General features: G+C 41.6%; 1 protein-coding gene across 1 annotated transcript in view; it reads left to right on the top strand.

The window, feature by feature from the left end:
* Positions 1–19,058, top strand: part of LIMCH1 (LIM and calponin homology domains 1) — a 349,754-nt gene that overhangs the window by 182,494 nt on the left and 148,202 nt on the right.

Below are 19,058 nucleotides of genomic sequence, written 5' to 3'. Positions count from 1 at the left end.
TGCCCCCCCCCCCCCCCAATTATAGTCTGCCCTTTGTAGCGTTTGACTTTCACTGGAAGGGGAGGTGGGGGAGGTTGGGATGATGAAAGAAGTTTGAGACCACAGGAGGGGTCATCAGCAGTTGCACTTAGATATGAAAATCATGACCAATCTCATACCCTCTAGCCTTTTTGTGCCCTTGATTCTTCACTCTTAGTGCTCGATAAGCAGATTAATTTGCCGCCATAACAAAGTATAGCAGATTGGGTGCTTAAAGGAGAGAAATGAAAGCCATCAGAGGCAGGGTTGGTTGCCTCTCTCTAGCTTGAAGATGGCGATCTTCTCCCTGGGCCTTCACTTCTTCTTCCTCTGCGGTTTGTATCCTAATCTCGTTTTTTAAAATAATGATACCAATCATACTGGATTAGGGCCTGCTTTAAATGACCCAATTGAACATAATCCCTTCTTTGAAGTCACTACCTCCAAATACAGTCACAGTTCTGAGTTACTGGGGGTTCTGACTTCAACATATCAATTTGGCGGGGGGCACAATTCAGTCCATACCAGTGAGTGAGCCAGTCAAGGACTGAAATTCTTATTCACATGTGCTATGAATGCCTAGACATGCTAGTTGAAGTCTAATATCCTCTTTATACACCACAAATTATTTTTCCATGCTTGTTTCCATAATTATTTTATGTCTCTGCAGAGGTGGAAGGTTATATATAGAAGTGCTGTAAAACTTTTTTTTCCTGTCCCCCCACCCCCACTTCCTATCCGGGGGTAGGGGGGGACACATTCTTTGAAAAAAAGAAATCACATATTCTCCCTTATCGTTCATTGAATAGCATTTAGCAAACTTTGTGACATTACATCAGTTCCTTACTTTTTCCCCCCTGAGGAACAGACCTTCAATTAGGAACTGTGAGGAAAAAATATACATAATAGCAGGAAATACATATCTCAGCCTAAGCCTTAACTTCTTTTTTTCATAGTCATAACTTTCCTAAAGAAGGAATTTCTGTGGAACTAATTTAAAGCAAATTCTTCAAACCTAGATTCATAGGGATTCTGTGGTTTGAAAACAGGAAAAAAACTTCACCAAATACCTGAAAGTATTGTATGGTAGAGTAAGATCCTGCTAGGTTGAAACAAATTCTCTTCAAATATTCCATCATCTGAGATTGTTTTGTAGGAAGTTTGTGTTGGCAAGCACCTCAAAAGAACTTTTGTAATTAGCTGGCTTCCTGCTAAAATCTTAGGTCTGTCTTCATCTCAAAATGGATGCAAAAATTAGTTTCCCTCTCTCTCATTCTCTCCACAAAATAAAATATGGTATTTCTGAGTAAATAGTTTGTTGTTTATCTTTTTGAAAATTAACTTTATTCAGTTTAAAGTTTTGATCTGACTTAAATATTTTCCCCATATTTATTAAGAGGATGATTGATACGGTGTTATGGCAATCCTGTTTATCTCAGTGGTCTTCCTCCCCAAAACCCATAATCCCAATCTAACTGTGAGAAAAATATCAGACAAACCCAAACGGAGGAGCAGAATCCTTGACCAGCACTTCTCAAAACTGTCAAGGAAAGTCTGAGAAACAAGGAAAGTGCAGAAGAAGCTTAAGAGAAATGATGATTATAATATGGTGCCTTGGATGGATCTTGGAACAGAAAAAGTACATTAGTGGAAGACTAATGAAACCCAAATAAAACCTGAAGTTTAGCTGGTGGCAGGGTACCAGTGTTTGTTCATCAGTTGTGATAAATGGTACTAACCACTGTTGAGTAATATCAAATACCAGAACACAAGTTATAATGGACTATCTTTGCAATTTTCTGTAAATCTAAAAACTATTTTAAAATAAAAAGTTTGCTTGAAACCTAGACTGATTGACAATAAACATAAAATAGAACATAATGCAAGGCTTCTATAAAATAGGCAATGAAACACAGAAGTTATTAATAAATATTAAATGTTGTCAGCCCACTACTTGATGTATTGGTATCCATAAATGGCAGGATATCAGTGAGTCAGTGGGCATATCAATCTAATAAACTTTTATAAATGATGAATGGGCTGTAAACACTGTTTTATAGTGTTTGAAAATTCCAAACAGTAAATCCACACACGATGTTTCTGCTCACATATTTCATGATCCCCATTTTTTAGAATCTACACAAAGAAATATTTCATGCCCTTTAGGGAGGTTTAATAAAAAAGACAACAGGTGGGAAATGGGTTTTGCAGCGGCATGAACGGCCGTAACCGTAAATTCTAGTGCCTGAGAGTTACCCCAGCAGAGGATTGTAAGCACATCAATCACTCAGCAGAGCAGAAATTCCGTCCTCAGATGTCATCTCACTTTCAGACACGAGGATGAAATGCTTCCATTTCAATTTGAAACCCTGAATGGATATGACGACCCTTTATTTTCATGGGGAATCGTGGAGTGAGTTCCCCAGTGTCCTCATCTATAAAATGGGATTGATAAATCTCATCTCAGGATCATGGGATTAAATAAGATGATATATATCAAATGCCTAACATGGTGGATGGTACCTCGTCTGTTTTCAATATATTGTAGCTGTGTTTATTATTTATTATATATTCATGATTTTTCTGATAGCCTTAAATTTTCATATTTGGAAGCTATTTAAAGGGGTTTTTTAAGTTTTTTATTTTATATTTTACTTCAGTTGGAGTACAGTTGGAGTACAGTATTAGTTTCAGATATACAACAAGGTGCTTCATTTATACATATTCATATATTCATCCTTTTCTAGACTCTTTTCCTCACATAAGCTATCACAGAAAGTGAAAGTGTTAGCCACTCAGTCGTGTCCGATTCTTTGTGACCCCATGGACTGTAGCCTGCCTGCCAGGCTCCTCTGTCCATGGAATTCTCCAGGCAAAAATCCTGGAACGGGTAGCCATTCCCTTCTACAAGGGATCTTCCCAGTCCAGGGATTGAACCCAAACCTCTGAGCCTCTTGCACGGCGGGCAGATTCTGTACCGTCTGAGCCACCGGGGAAGCCCGGCTGTCACAGAATGTTGCTCCCAGTGAGGAAACTGAGACTCAGGGCGGTGACTGGCCTGGGGTCCCGAGGCTGCTCTGCTCCCTCAGGCCCTCGGGCCCTACTGCAGACCCAGCTTTACCCACTGCTCCGAGTGCTGGCTCTGCGGCAGCTGCGGCCACCAGGCTCTGCTGCAGGACCGCCCTGGGCACCTCTCCGTCCAGGGGATCCTGTCGCCCTTCCTCCGTGGGAGCGGAGCTCTCCGCCTCCCTCCCCAATAGGTGTGGCAATCATGCTGTCTTCCAGCTAGCTCTCTTTCACTGCCTCAGCATTTCAGCGGCTGCAGCCTGCTCGGGGCAGTGCAGGGTGCGCTGCGCTGAGGACTGTTTTCAGAAGGGAGATGTGAGGGCGCTTGGCTGCCGTGCGGGGGCCGACTGGAGCGCCCAGGACAGATGCCCTGCCCGCCTCCCAAGTGTGGGTGTGCTGGAGTCGTATGTGAACTGTGAGGCCGTGGAGGGGTAAGTAAAACCCGTTAGGAGAAAAATACACGATGATGGTGTCGATGAGTGAAGGAAGGAAGCTATTTAGATTTTATCACTTTTAGTTCTTTTAAAAACGTCCCTTTGTATACACTTATGATATGGCTGGAATATACCAGAATTGCTTTCCTATGGAGTTTACCTTATCCCCTGATATTTTTTAACACCTGTTGCTTTTAATGGAGTTTTCTTATTGTCTAAGGAAAGCATTATTTTTTCCTTTTAGGGTGTGTCCTGGAAGGCACATAGACACAATAGTCAAAATAAAGAGGATTTCTCAAGCATTTTTGTGAATTAAAAGCAACTGGGCTACATCTTAAAAGATGTGTTCGTCAGTAGCACATGGTGTCCTGGGGAAGATGTGATGGCAGACCTGTGAGCTGTTGTCTCACCTGAGTTCCCCTCACGCTCTTCTTGCTTCCACTGCCCTCTTTGCTTTCTGAAAATGTCTATTTCTTGAAATGAGGAGGGAAAGAATTGAGAAAATTGAGGGGGGGAGTAGAGGATGGTGGGGCTTCCCCTTCCCCGGTGGCTCAGAGGGTAAAGCGTCTGCCTGCGATGCGGAAGACCTGGGTTCAATCCCTGGGTCGGGAAGATCCCTGGAGAAGGCCATGGCACCCCAGTCCAGTACTCTTGCCTGGAAAATCCCATGGATGGAGGAGCCTGGTGGGCTACAGTCCGTGGGGTCGCAGAGAGTCGGACACGACTGAGCGACTTCACTTTCAGTTTCAGAGGATGGTGACTCTGGGGTCAAAGGCTACTCGTCTCAGCCCAGCCCACTCTTGTCCTTCAGAGTCAATATTTACTGCAGGCTCGAGAGGGGATGGAGGTTATTTCTGGACAGTTCTCTAATAAAATCCTGTCAGAATTGTCCGAATACTGAACGCTTTATGGCACTGGTTATCTCGGGGAAGGAAATTTTCCTCAGGCAAATTTGTGAGGCTGGGTTGAAAGCGAAGCTGAGACAGAACCTGGCGAATCCCCGTGGCAAAATGATTCATCTTCGTGGAGTTGGAAAATCTATTTTTATCACCTTTATTCAGCCAACTCCTTCATTTTATTCCCTCGCTGGACGCCTGCTCTCTCCTTCATGGCGCTGAAGAGCCCGAATGTGTCGGAGCCCGAGCTCCTCCGCGCTCTTCCCAGCCGGGCTGATCCAGCAGCCTGAGGCGGGGCTGGCTCTGCGCGGCCTGGGCGGTCACACGGGGCCCCACGCCCTCCCGCCTTCGGGGTCGGGCAGCGTGGAGGGCGACTGTCAGCCGCGCAGCCGCGTCCGGCTCTCTGCGACCCCGTGGACCGCAGCCCGCCGGGCTCCTCCGTCCACGGTTCCCAGGCAAGAGGACTGGAGTGGGCTGCCATGGGGCTTCCCAGGCAAGAGGACTGGAGTGGGCTGCTGCCCGCTTCAGGGGATCTGCCTGACCCAGGGGTCGAGCCCAGGTCTCCCGCGCTGGAGACAGATTCGCCACCAGGGAAGCCCGGAGGGTGGTTGGGTGGCCTTAATTCTCGCTGAGAAGGCCTTTCCGGGGCGGGAGGACGGGCGGAAATCCAGCAGCTCCACGTGCGTCGCCTTCATGCTGTGAAGCAGGCGTGAAGAGGTCGCCAGTGCCCTCCATCTAATAGAATGGAAGCAGCGTTCCACTCATTTCCCTGACTCCCTTTAGGTTTCCGTCTATGCCATTTCAAATTGCTGCACATTTCACCGGCTCTTGCAAGAGTCCCATATGATGCTAAGAAGATTGGTGATTGTTTACAATAATGAAGTTTAAAAGACAAAGATGAAGGAAAAGACCCAGTTCTTACTAAGCTTCCTTGTCTAACTAAATCTGCCAGCTTACTGTTTGGAAGAAGTGGCAAAAGGTGGTTAGAAATAATTGACTATTATATGAACAGTGTTTGTATCTGTATGGGGGTGGGATTTTTGGCATCTGGCAGAGTAGGCACTCAATATATATTTTGCAGAATGAATGGAAGGGTACCATTCCTCACAGCCTTCTTAGCTTCCTTAACCTTACCCTTGGCCCTCTTAACAGCTGTCCTTCCGAGGACATGTCCTTCCACAGCGGTCATGAGGAACTGGCATTCTGGAGGCAGATGGCCTAAATCCAGTTCCCAGATTTGCAGCTTCTCAGCTGTGCTCTGCGGCAGGCTCCTCAGTCATTTGAGGCCTTTGTTTCCTTGTCTGTAAAATGGGAACGATACAGCAACCACCTTATGTGGTTTTCAGTAAATAAGTCAATATAGAAGCCTATAATTTTTCCTGTAAGATGGTTCAAGATGTGAAGAGGGGAAAAAAAAAGCAGGAGGAGGTGGTTGAGGAGGATTGGTTATTGGAATGAATTTGGTAAGTTTTGAGATTTTGACCCTTTTTGGTTCATTCATTCCCTTAAATCATGATGCCAGTGATTTATAAACCTTCCTTTGTTCAGTAGAGAAAATAATTTGAGAATAAGAATAAAATGGAATTTAGAGGAAAAAAATTACTCCCCATCTCTCAAGAAATAGTTACTGAGCTCCTCCTGCTCTGTGCAAGGTACTAAACGCTGGGTTATCGAGTGTTGAAACTGATCGCCATCATCCTTGCTCTCATGGATGCTACAGTCTAGACTCTTTGGGGCATTATGAACTTACTGACTCAGCTGCTGTGTTTCTTTTTCTCTGTTCAAAAGATATGTTGAGTAGATGTGAAAGGACAGTCAAACTTAGCTCCCAGCAGTGAGTGAGGGTGAGGAAGTAGCCAGATAGTAATGTGGGGCTTCCCAGGTGGCGCTAGTGGTAAAAAAAAAAAAAAAAAAACCCTCCTGCCAATGCAGGAGATGCCAGAGACTCGGGTTCAATCTCTGGGTCAGGAAGATCTCCTGGAATGGGAAATGGCAACCCACTCCAGTGTTCTTGCCTGGAAAATTCCACGGACAAAGGAGCCTGGTAGGCGGCAGTCCATGGGGTGCTGAAGTCCATGGAGTCACAGAGTCGGACCCGACTGAGCGCTCACACACACTGTGTGTGTGGAACGGTGTGCGGAGCCCAGCCCGAAGGCGGTCTAAAGGTAGACATGTGCCCGTGCTGCATATGCAAGATATGTAGCACGGGCGTTGAATTGACCCACGAAACTGGAGCGACATCCAGGGTAGTGATATGTATTATCAACCTCTGAAATATAAAGGAGTGCAGGTGAGGAGGAAAAGAATGAGAGAACCAAAGCAGTTGTAATGATGAAAAGAGCAGTAAGTCGAATGAAGGCTGGATTTCTTGAGATTATCTTCTCTAGCACCTGGCAGGTGGGCTTATGTTTGGTCTTCAGAACCTGGAGCTTCACATGTCTTTGAAGTACAAGGATGTGTGTGAGCTACTAAGCTGCGTGTGGTTTTGCTGGTCTGTAGAATATTCTGATATTTTAATTTGGTGGATACACCTCCTTTTTCTTTGTTTCCTTTGGAGAACAACAGTGTTTGGAGACCTGCCCCTTCCTTACACCATTCATTCACCATTGTCACATATATTTTTGAGGAGCAGTTTTAACCTTAGGGGCCTTATAGCCGAAATCCAGTGAGCTACCAGTGTGGACTGTGGAATGCGATAATTAGCCATTTTTCATTCTGCTTTCATCTGTGTGGCTGGATTCATTCCTGGGGTCTCTGTCTCCTGGACACAGTCATTTCTTCCACAGCAGACGTCTGTGAAGAAACCGAGGTTGCGAAATGGCTGGGGCGTGTTTTACATGGCTGTATTCCGTTCCTTCTGTTTGATTCCCATGTCGGCTTTGGCAGGGATTTCCACAGTTTTTCTGTGCGTGGTGCCAGAGAATGACTTTGGTAAACAGCCCCATGGCTGCTGTTGGCTGGGTCCCTGCAGACACCATGAAGGATGCAGCTTGTGCAGTCGCTGAGGTTCCCCGTCCTTCCTCGCGCTGCTCCAGCCCTGCTGTGGTGTGGGCCGCAGTAGGGAGGCTGGCTTGTCTGCTGTCTTCTTCTCGGATGCCCTGGGAGCCTGTGGAGTTCCAACTCTGTTGAGTTTCCGTCTCCTCTAAATACACATCTTGGGATTTTCAGTCCAGCCCTGAATCTCTTGGAGCCTTTTTGATAGAATCTCATTTCATCTTCGTCATTTCTGTTTCAGCTTTTCACTCCCAGAATAACCAGTCTTGAAGTTCTCGATTGATTTATTTTATTCAGGCTGTTGCTACTACATTCTGCTTTTAGGAATATGAACAAGCTTAGTTAGTTTTTAGATATAAATGGATATGGATATGTATATTCTACAAATGTCAATATGTGTATATATATATTTATTTTTCCTGATAAAGTTCTAATGATAGGAGGTTTTTGCTCTTAAACTATTCAACCAAGGTAATTGAAGATAGAAACATTTATATATGTGAGTTAAGCAGTAAAAACTCATACAAAACAAGAAGTCCTAAGAGAAAAAGAGATTTAGGTAGATTTGTTAAAAGACAGACAAAAGAAGGAAGGAAAGAGAAACCTGATTGTCCAGCAACTGAGCATCCCTTTGTTTACAACTCTCTCTCTCTCTTTTTTTATTTTAAATAGCATGTGCTGCTTATTTCCTGAGGTTGACCTGTTCCCTGTTCCACTCTTCTTCCATTGCCATAAAACAAGTATTTATACAGTTTATTGCCACATTGGTATTTCAGTGGCATCCATCCCATCTAATACATTCCATTACACTGTGAGTAAATCTGATACAGATATTGTCTTAAGTCAGAGGACAGTCTACCATCAGTGCAGGTATTAACAGTTAGGAGAGAAACTTACTATAATGTGTTTATATGAATTAACACATTGACAATAAGAACTAAATAAATTATAAAATATTCCTCACATCATTCTTAAAGAATTATCTATTTTGATGATAACAAAACTGGTTACTAAATATAATGGTCAAGGGGTCAGTTGACCTTCAATAAATAACTGCTGACTTCCCCAGTGGCTCAGATGGTAAAGCATCTGCCTACAATGCAGGAGACTCGGATTCAATCCCTGGTTCGGGAAGATCTCCTGGAGAGGGAAATGGCACCCCACTCCAGTACTCTTGCCTGGAAAACCCCATGGATGGAGGAGCCTGGTAGGCTACAGTCCACGGGTCCCAAAGAGTCAGACACGACTGAGAGACTTCACTATATTTTTTGGCAAATAACACATCGGTTCAAAGAAAGCTAATGGCAGAATGTTTGTGATTTGTGAGGGAGAGTGTAACCTGTGCAACAACCGTGTCTAAGATTCTGGGAATAATTCTTTTGGTGCATTCAGCGTCTCCTTCCCCAGCAAGGAGTATTTGTCCCTAAGACAAGTGGTATCTTTCAAGGCAAAGAGTGTCTAACTTTGCTAAAGGCATTTAGTTTTTACTATAAATATACAATATTGTGTATTTGAGTAGAAATATGTTAACCTATGATTGTTTAATAGATTGAAATATAAAGACATAAAATACATGAAATACATTTGAGTGTGATTAGAGACATTTTTGAACTACTGCATAGGGAGTGTTTTATCCCTAAAAAACCCTAGTATTTAAGAGAGTTGGATTTTTCATGAAATTTACTCAAGCAAGATGACAAGTCAAGTTTATTATATATGACAATTAAACCCTAGGTTTATTTTGTCCCAAATTGAAGGTTTTTTTTTCCCTGAGCCTACGGATCAAGGTTGGTGTACTCAACAGTAAACTGAAATGTGTTCTCACAGTCATTCTGTCTGCTTTATGAGCCTGATTCATTGGATAGCATATAAAGGAAAGTTGTTACCATTTTCTTTTCTCTCCAGGTCTCAGCTCCCTTGACAGGCCTCTGAGTCCAGGGTAGTGTTATACTGTAAGGTCTGACATCTCGGCTAGGTTTCTGATTTAAAAAAAAAGGAAGTTCTGTGCCATACTTTTACAGAGAGCATATGGTGTGTACTTGTTTTGTGATAGGTTTTTATCCCTTGACAGAAAGATGTTACTGTATCTTAAGTGAATGCTCACTCCATCATTTCACAGATCCTCATTATTGTTTTTCTTTTCCATGGGTGATAGATTGAGGGGACGTGGTGACAAGACTGCCAAGGAAATATTCCTTCTCCAGTTGTTTACTTCTGCATGTTTATCTGAAATTCAATCTTTTCATCTTTAGGCATGCTTTCCTCCAACAAACAGCACAATGAACTCTTGATACTGTACTTCTGACTCCCCATCCTTGCCTTTCCAGCCCCCTCAGCTCCAAACCTGTGATTATGCTGGATGCTTTCTGTTATGCTTCGGCTTGCAGCAGGCCAGCTGAAAGATAAACAGCTATTAAATAAATCTATGACCCTTTTTAGAACAAATAGAGCTGTTGAAAGAGTTTAAGAACATAGTGACTCCTTGAAAGATTGTCAACATCCTTGAACCCTTTGACTGAAAGTGAATTTTCTTCTGTGTGTGTATAGATACTGAAATTTATTTTAAAAAAAGAAAGAAAGAAAGAAAAGAGCTTCAGTAGCAAGACATTTGAAGACTTTTTTGTTCTTAACCCTGCAGTGTTTTTCTTGGCAGAACTTGAAGAAAACGTAGCTGTCATCTACTTTCTGCTCCTGTTGAGGGGCGCGGTTCGGACTGCGAGACTCTGGGTTGATTGGGAGAAGCCTTCAGAGGAGAGGGGAGCCCTGGACTTGCTGGGTGCCAGGGGCTTACCTAGTTAATCCACAGCATTCACCCTGCTCCCTAATGCTGAGGCTTTCTTTTCTATCTTCTCATGCGTCTCCATTGCTGTGGGGCTGGAATGCTGGAGCCTACCCTGGACCACACACATCTCCTGTGGTCACCAGATTCATCTCTGGACACTAGATGAGCCCTACTGCCTTTGAGATCGTGCTGCTTCCTAGGGAACCTCGTCTATATGTGCTGGGGCAGCTAAATGGGGCCACACACACTTGGCTCTCATGGGTTCAGGTTTGTGGGTCTCCCCAACTTGCCTAAGTTAGCTCTTGTGTTCTTGATCTAAACTCTAGTCACCAGGTGATGAAGATGCAGTCATTTGAACTGATCTTTCTTCCCTCTTCTTTCTTGTTTCCATTCTGCCAGCAACTGCTCTGAAATGGCAAATGCCTATGGGGACAGTTTACTTTACTTCTCTGTATAACCTCAGAGTTATTGCCAGTATAAGGGCGAAACTTTTTGGTCATCATCCTGAATGGCAGTGCGATGTGAGTTGGAATGCTAAAACCAACATAGAGGTATTTTTAGCATAAATGAAATATTTTGATGCATATCTCTCACCTGAAATTTTTCCCAGATTTGCTATTTCTAGCTTCTTAACAGCTTCACAAAGGGGTATTGTATTTGAGTTGGAAGACAAAAATATTTTTATTTCCTGCCCTTGACAGTTAGTGGAATTGATAAAAAGCATCAAGGCTCTTTGAGTTCTGGGTCTCCCACCAGAAAAACAAAAACAAAAAAACCCCAAACCATTATGTAAGAAAGAACTTGAGTGGTTTTTTCCTGTTTGTCAATATGAGGGGAGAGTTACTGTGGAAAGTGAGGGGCAGCCATCAGCAGGAATGGAAAACAAAGAGTTTTACTGGGAGAATCATAGTGAGAGAGATTGGGGAGCTACCGTATCATCTGGCTCTAAACTTGACATTGACCTTGACTGATGCCTTTAACTTTCCCTCCCCAGATCAGTTCAAAGGCTCCTTTACTCATCTGTATTTCTGAAAAGAAATAGTTGCAATTTGAGTTGAAGAGTATTAGAACTACACTGTGTTTTATTAAGTGGCTATTTGATCAATAAATGAGTGGCTGATAGTTTCTTATGGTTGATCAGAAAATGTTAACTGAAAAAGTCACAGGTTTGACTTCAGAAAGTCAAGTAAACACATAGGGCTTATGTACATAACCAGTTGGAAGACAAAATAATCATTTAGTCAAGAATATCCATTTCATTTCATACTTACTTGGTATTTTAATTTTTTGACCATAGTGTGTAGGTGACCCAACTGTTATCTTGGTTAAATTTGCTGACACGAAGTATTAGCAATGGACTGACTGTGTTACAAAAAATAAGGAATTATTCCTATTTGGTTTACTTTTTTATTCATTCCCCAAGATTTCCCAGACTTTGTCAGTAGATTTCTGTGCATATATATAGTGACACATTGTTGTCACTGCTTAGAAGACTGCCTGCTATGTAGAGTATAAAGATGTCCTTGCTCGTCTCTAATTTTTTTAATTAAAAATGCCTGTGAGAAATCGTTTGTACTGTTCTCTTATACCTGTCTGTCCATGGGATGAAATCAGCATGCTGATTTTAATTTCTCAACGTCATGCTTCCTGCTCTAAGCCTTCCCCTCCTCTCATTTTCCTTACTCCTGAGTCTTCAGGCACTTTGAGCATGCTCTTCCCAGGCCTGATTCACTGTTCCACTCCTTGGCATTCAGGCAATGGACAACTACTGCTGCTGTGACAGATGATGGCCCTGAAATAGGAGCGAGCTTTAGTATAACCAGAGCAAAAATTGCTGTCTTGGGTCAGCCCCTTTCTTCCTCTACTCAACAGCATGTTCTGTTAATCACAGAAACGCCAGTTCCCCCATCTATAGGAATTCTTTAAGGCCTATTTATATCTCCTTTTTGGCCTTTTATACCAGATGAGTCAAAGATCTGCAAACGAATTTTTTTTTTTTTTTTGGCATTTTCTCCTTCCTATTATATTCTTTTAAATTTTTTGAGGTAATTGACATACAACATTATATTCATTTCAGGTATACAGCAAAATGATTCAACACTTGTATATATTGTGAAATGACCACCACAATAAGTCTAGTTAACATCCGTTACCACGCATAGTCACAGAACTTTTTTTTCTTGTGATGAGTACTTTTAAGATCTACTTTCTTAGCCATTTTTAAATATGCCATACAGTATCATTAACTGTAGTCACCATGCTGTATATTATATCCCCATGACTTATTTATCTTATAGCTGGAAATTTGGGCCCTTTGACCCCTTCACTCATTTTGCCCACCCTCACCCCCTTGCCTCTGGCAACCACCAATCCTATTATTCTTAGAGGTGTTAAGGAGGCCCAGATTTTTCTTCTGGTTCAGCCACTTTCTAGGTATGTAACTTTGGGCCAGTTATTAAATCTTTTCTAATCCTCAGCTTTCTCATTGGTAAAATGAGGATTAACTGTAGTACTGACCTCCTAAGACTGTTATAAGGCTTTATGCAGGTAAAATTAGAATGTTTACCTAGTGCATGCTAGGTAGGTGCATGCTCAGAAAAATGCATTGGTGGTAGTGGTGCTGATGCAAGTGCTAATGCCACTCATCCTTCCCGAAACCTCTACTTTCTCATCTGTAAAATGGCATAATAATAGCACCTAACTCACTGATTTGTGAGGAAGTGTGTGGATCAATTCTGTGTCTTGTCTGACATCTTGTAAACTCTCAATGCGTGGAGGTGGAGACTTCTGCAATAATGTACATTCCTTATACTTCTGTTTATCTCTGCTCTTTGTTTAAGGCTTATACTTTAAGCCATAAATCCATCCATGAGGACCTGAAACTAAACTAACCAAGTCACTCTGAACAAGTTCACTTGCCCTGTTTCCAATTCCTCATTGTAAAATGACAGTGTTTAAAGTAAATGCTCTGAATAGTTTCTTCCCTTAAAGTATTTTAGCAATGTTCACTCCATCACTCAACTCAATTTGAAAATACCTGTTAATGAGAAACTCATCCAAAAGAACTGTGCCGTCTACTACTGAAGACCTTACTAAATTAATCTCCTTAGTCCTTTAGTAAATTGTCTCTCACTTAAAAATCCAAATTGTTTTGTTTATATGATTAATGACTTCATTAACTGGCCCCTTCCAAAAATGTAACTGACCAGTCTATAATTCCCCAAAGCCATCTTATTTCTCATGGTTATAGTTTTAGTCTAAAAACCCTTGTCCAGATTCACCAAAATTGAATCCTGATGCTTTGCAGATCTACCCCATATTGAAGAACAGTGTTCAATTTTGTCTCTTTGCCAGTGGCCGCTTTTACTTTGCTCTGCTCCCAAATCCTCATCCAGTTCTTTTCCATTTGGAGAATAGACTTGAAAAAACTAGTTTCCATTACAGTCCCATCATCCTTGCAACAGGAAGACTCAGTATGCTGTGGGATTTCAGGCCAGGAGCATTGGACTGAAAGCCCAAAGACTTGGGTTACAGTCTAGGCTCTGCCCACAAAGCAGAGGGACTTTGGACAGTATACTCACTGTTGCTTTTGTCCTTGGTGTTGATAGACAGGACAGAATGATTCCTGAGAGTTTTCTACCTATGAAGATTTATGGTCCCTATCCCTTCCCATTTTGTCCCATACTGGGGGGTGTGTTTGTTTGTTTTTGCTTGTTTTATTTGTATTTATTTTGTTGTTGTGGTTGAGGTATAATTGCCAAGCAACATGATATTCGTTTCAGGTATACAGTATAATATTTTGATGTTTGTGTTTATTGCAGAATGAGCCCCGCAGTAAGTCTGGTTAACGTGTGTTACCGCTTACAGTGATGGATTTTTTTTCTTGTGTTAAGAACCTTTAATATCTACTCTTTCAGCAACTTTCAATTATGCAAGACAGTGTTATTAGCTATAGTCACCATGTTGTACATGATAACCCCATGACTTATTTTAAAACTGTAAGTTTGAACCTTTTGGTCCCCTTCACCCATTTTTGCCCTGTCTGATTTGTTTTGCTTAGCACAAAGCCCTCAAGGTTCATCCAGGTTATCACAGATGGCAAGATTCCCCTCTTCTTATGGCTGAGTAATATTCCATTGTAAACATATGCCACATTTGCTTTATCTTTCATCTACTGCTGGACGCTTAAGTTGTTTTCTTACCTTGGCTATTGTAAATAACGCTGCAGTGAACATAGGGGTACGTATATCTGCGATTAGTGTTTCATTTTCTTTGGCTAAATACCCAGAAGTAGAATTGTGACGTCATATGGTGAGTCTGTTTTCCTTTTTTTTGCGCAGCCTCCATACTGTTTTCCATAGTGGCTGCACTAGTTTACAATTCTACCAATAGTGAATGAGGGCTTCCTTTCCTCCATGTCCAAACCAACACTTGTTCTTCTTGTCTTTTTGATCGTGGTCATTCTAAAACATGTGAGATGATAACTCATTGTGGTTTTGATTTGCGTTTCCCTGATGATTAGTGATATCATCTTTTTCATTACTGTTGACCAGAACTACCACTTATTCACACTGTGTACTTACAATGTATCAGGCATTAACAGGTTAACATTAATTGAGTGCTTAGTATGTGCTAAGCCATTTACATCTATAAATAACATCTAAAATTTCACGTCTCCCCATAGTAACCCAACAAGGCAGATACAGCTAGTATTCTCCTCTTAATCCTGGGGTGCTAGGTATGTGCTCAGAGTGAATGAGGAAGCAGGTAGATAATGGATTAGGTGAATGAGGGAGCAAGTTGGTATTTGAATCTAGGAGTCTGGGTGCCACACCCTTGCCACACCTTGTTTTATTACACAACATCCCTAAGCAATTAGTTTTCCCCCCTTTTCCTTCCTACAACAAAGCAAGGAAGGGTAGAATAATACCCTTATTTATTAAATGAGGAAACTAAGCTCAGAGAAGTGAAACATTTGACCAAAGTAATCCAGTTGGTTAGACAAACTAACCCAGCTAGTCAGCTAGCTAGACAACTGGGATTCAAATCTAAGCCTGGCTCTTAACTACCACATCCCATAGCCTTAGTGGACTTCTCACTATTCCCACAGGTATCTTCAAGATTAGTGAAAAGCTAAGTTGTGATACATTTTTGAAAGGAAAATACTTCTTTTTTTAAGCACATAAGATAGAGGCTTTTAAGCACATGAGAGCTCAGATTTGCTTGAAGAGTAGGTACAAATCACTTTGTAATCAACACATTTGCAAATAGTCTTTTTATTTAGTGAGATATTAGGTTAATCTTCCCAGGTGTCACTAGTGGTAAAGAACCTGCCTGCCGATGCAGGAGACGTCAGAGATGTGGGTTCGATCCCTGGGTTGAGAAGATCCCCTGGAGAAGGAAATGGCAACCCACTGCAGTATTCTTGCCTGGAGAATCCCACGGACAGAGGAAACTGGCAGGCTATGGTCCATAGGATAACAAAGAGTCAGACACAACTGAAGTGACTTAGCACTAGGTAGTTTAATGTAGTTCCTGTCTGATTTGTCTTTGTTCCAAATAATGCTGTCTGAATTAATGAAACCTCATCATGTACCGAAATTGCTGAAGATTGAAGACTTCACCCACAACATCCTTAGTACAACTCTGATTACTTATGTCCTTGATTCTTTCTTTGCTGCTTAAACATCTATTTCCTGTTTACAGAAGGGTGAGACCCAAAAATTGATACAGAATCTAATTGGTTAATTTTTATTGTACGTCTGACATGTAGTGGGAGCTCAATTAATGCCTGTTGACTGACTCAATAAGGAAAAATAATTTATACCCTTGTCTCATTTTACTCTTCTAGGCATTAAATAATATGACTGACTTTCTAAATGACCTGGAGTCAGTGGCACAAAGCTTTCTCATCTCACTATCTCTGGGCGCATTGAGTTGGAATCAATCACTCACCACTTGGTCTGAAATTCTAACTAGGAGTTGACAGGAAGTGGGCAGGAATTGTTGCTTTGCTTTTTATTGTTTGTGTAAATATTAAGTGCCATGGCAACAAAAAACTAACAGCCAGATGAAGAACAGAAACATATGGAGAAGTGGAAGCCTGTTTTGAAAAAGAGAATATTTGAAAGAAATGCTTCATTTGGCTTATTTTGATATGAATGTATTGCTTCATTTGGCTTATCTTGATATGAGTGTATTGCGAACATGATTTATTCTGTTCCTGAGGGAAAATAAAGATATCATTGGGGGGAAAATAAAAGTTCTGTAGAAAAAATATCAATATAACCAAAGAATAGATATCTTATTTAATTTCTATAATTGGGGCACAAACTCATCTCTGAGTTTCCTGGCAGCCACAGTGAAAGGAAAACGTGATTATAAGGTTTTCACTTCTGTGAAATACAAAGAGTCAGATTAATATATTTTGAGGAAAAAGCCTATTCACATCTAAGATTAGAAGATAAAATTCTTTTTTATAAGTCTTTCTGTAAGAGACTAATAAATCTTCATTTCCAAAAGAGTGTTTCTCCTATCTTTCTTTCTATGTGAGAGGAAATTGACAGCCTTCAAGGTGAGAATCAAATTTTTGAAGTCCTTGCTGGGTTAGTTATATAGTTAGATAAAAATACAGATGGTCTGCGGTTGGTGGGGGTGGGATGTGTGTCTTTTATCTCTGGCACCACCAGTAGAGTTCATGAGTTTGGTTGTATCTTGAGTCATGAGTATATATAATAGCTCACCCTTACGTTGCCAGGCTCACTGGACACCATGCAAAACAGTGCTTGAGCCTTGAAATTTCCTAAAGGAATCATTTGGGACAAAGTCATCCTAGTAAGATCTGCCTTTCTTTTTTTAATATTTTAGTTTTATTGGATTATAGTTAATTGTGTTAGTTTATATAACATTGTGTTATAGAATGTGTTAGTTTCAGGTGTATAGCACAGTGATTCAGTTATGCATATCCATATAGTCATTCTTTTTGATTTCTCTTCTCATATAGCTTATCACAGAATATTGAGTAGAGTTCTCTGTGCCCTGCAGTAAGTCCTTGTTGGTTACCTATCATGTGTATATTGTTGTTGTTCTTGTTGCCACGTCATGTCTGACGTTTGCAACCCCATGGGCTGTAGCCCACCAGGCTCCTCTGTCCATGGGAATTCCCAGGCAAGCATACTGGAGTGGGTTGCCATTTCCTCCTCCAGGGGAGTCTTCCTGACCCAGGGATCAAACCCGTGTATCCTACATTGCAGGCAAATTCCTTATCACTGAATCCCCAGGAAAGCCTGGTGAGCATATATAGTAGTGTGTAGGCGTTCATCCCAAGCTCCTGATTTATACCTCTGCCCCACCCCCATCTCCCCTTTGGGAGCCATAAATTTGTTTCTGGTATCTGCAATTCTGTTTCTGTTTTGTAAATAAGTTCTCCAGAGAAGACATACAGATGGCCAAAAGGCACATGAAAAGATGCTCAACATCACTAATTATCAGAGAAACAAAAAAGCAAAACTACAATGAGATGTCACCTCATGCTGATCAGAATGGCCATCATCAAAAAGTCAACAAACAATAAATGCTGGAGAGGGTGTGGATAAAAGAGAACCCTCCTGCAGAATTGGTGGGAATGTAAATTGGTACAACCACAAGAACAGTATGGAGGTTCCTTGAGACACTTAAGATATACTTTTCTTTATGCAATTGTATCATAAAATTAACCATTAATCCTATCGAATCAAAACGATCACTACTGAGAACCTTCTAGGGACAGTCTGTTTAGCATTGGGCAGTAGGAGGACTCAAATATGAGAAAAATCTGGAGGGCTCATATGGAGCAGGGGTCAGCACGTGATGGCCTGTCAGCCAGAAGCAGCCTGCTGCCTTTGTTTAAAATTTATTATTTGTTGGAGGATAATTGTTTTGCAGTATTGTGTTGGTTTCTGCAATACAAGAACGTGCTTCAGCCTTAAGTGTGCGTATATCCCCTCCCTCTGAAACTCCTTCCCATCCCCCCATCCCACCCCTCTAGGTTGTCACAGAGCACTGGCTGAACCCCCTGTGTGATACAGTAACTTCCCACTAGCTATCTATTTTGTTGCTTTCAGTCGCTCAGTCCTGTCTGACTCTTTGCAACCCCATGGACTGCAGCACGCCAGGCTTCCCTGTCCTTCACCATCTCCTGGAGCTTGCTCAAATTCATACCCTTCGAGTCAGTAATGCCATCCCACCATCTCATCCTCTGTTGTCCCCTTCTCCTCCTGCCCTCAATCTTTCTCATCATTAGGGCTTTTTCTAATGAGTCGGCTCTTCGCATCAGGTGGCCAAAGTATTGGAGCTTCAGCATCATCATTAGTCCTTCCAGTGAATATTCAGGGTTGATCTCCTTTAGGATTGATATGGTAATATCACAACCTGCAAGCAAAGAATGGATTTTAAAAATGTCTTTAACATGGTTGAAAGAAATTTAAAGATTAATATTTTGTAACATGAAAATTAAGTGAAATTCTAATTTCAGTATCTATAAGTAAAGTTATAATGGAATACAGCTATGCTTATTGATTTATATAATATCTGTGGCTACATAGATGGTAGCCATCTATGTAGTTGGCTCACATGTGGCTAATGGTCCAGAAAGCCTAGAATATGCAACTGTGATAAAAAGTTTGCTGACCCCTGTTATGGTGGAGAGAGTACCTTCCGTGTGTTCATGAGCCCAGGGAGGAGTCTGAAAGAAGAGCTGTCCTCTCTAAGAGCCCAGGGGTCTTTCTGTGGTTCATCCCTTATGTCCTCATGTATTGATCTTTAAGACATAGCATCTGCTAATTCTGCATGTGTATCAGGATCCATTTGAGAGGAAGAATGTTCCAGAAG

This window comes from Odocoileus virginianus, chromosome 21 (genome assembly GCF_023699985.2).
Source record: "Odocoileus virginianus isolate 20LAN1187 ecotype Illinois chromosome 21, Ovbor_1.2, whole genome shotgun sequence".
Classification (NCBI taxonomy): domain Eukaryota; kingdom Metazoa; phylum Chordata; class Mammalia; order Artiodactyla; family Cervidae; genus Odocoileus; species Odocoileus virginianus.
This window is presented reverse-complemented; position numbering and strand designations above follow the sequence as displayed.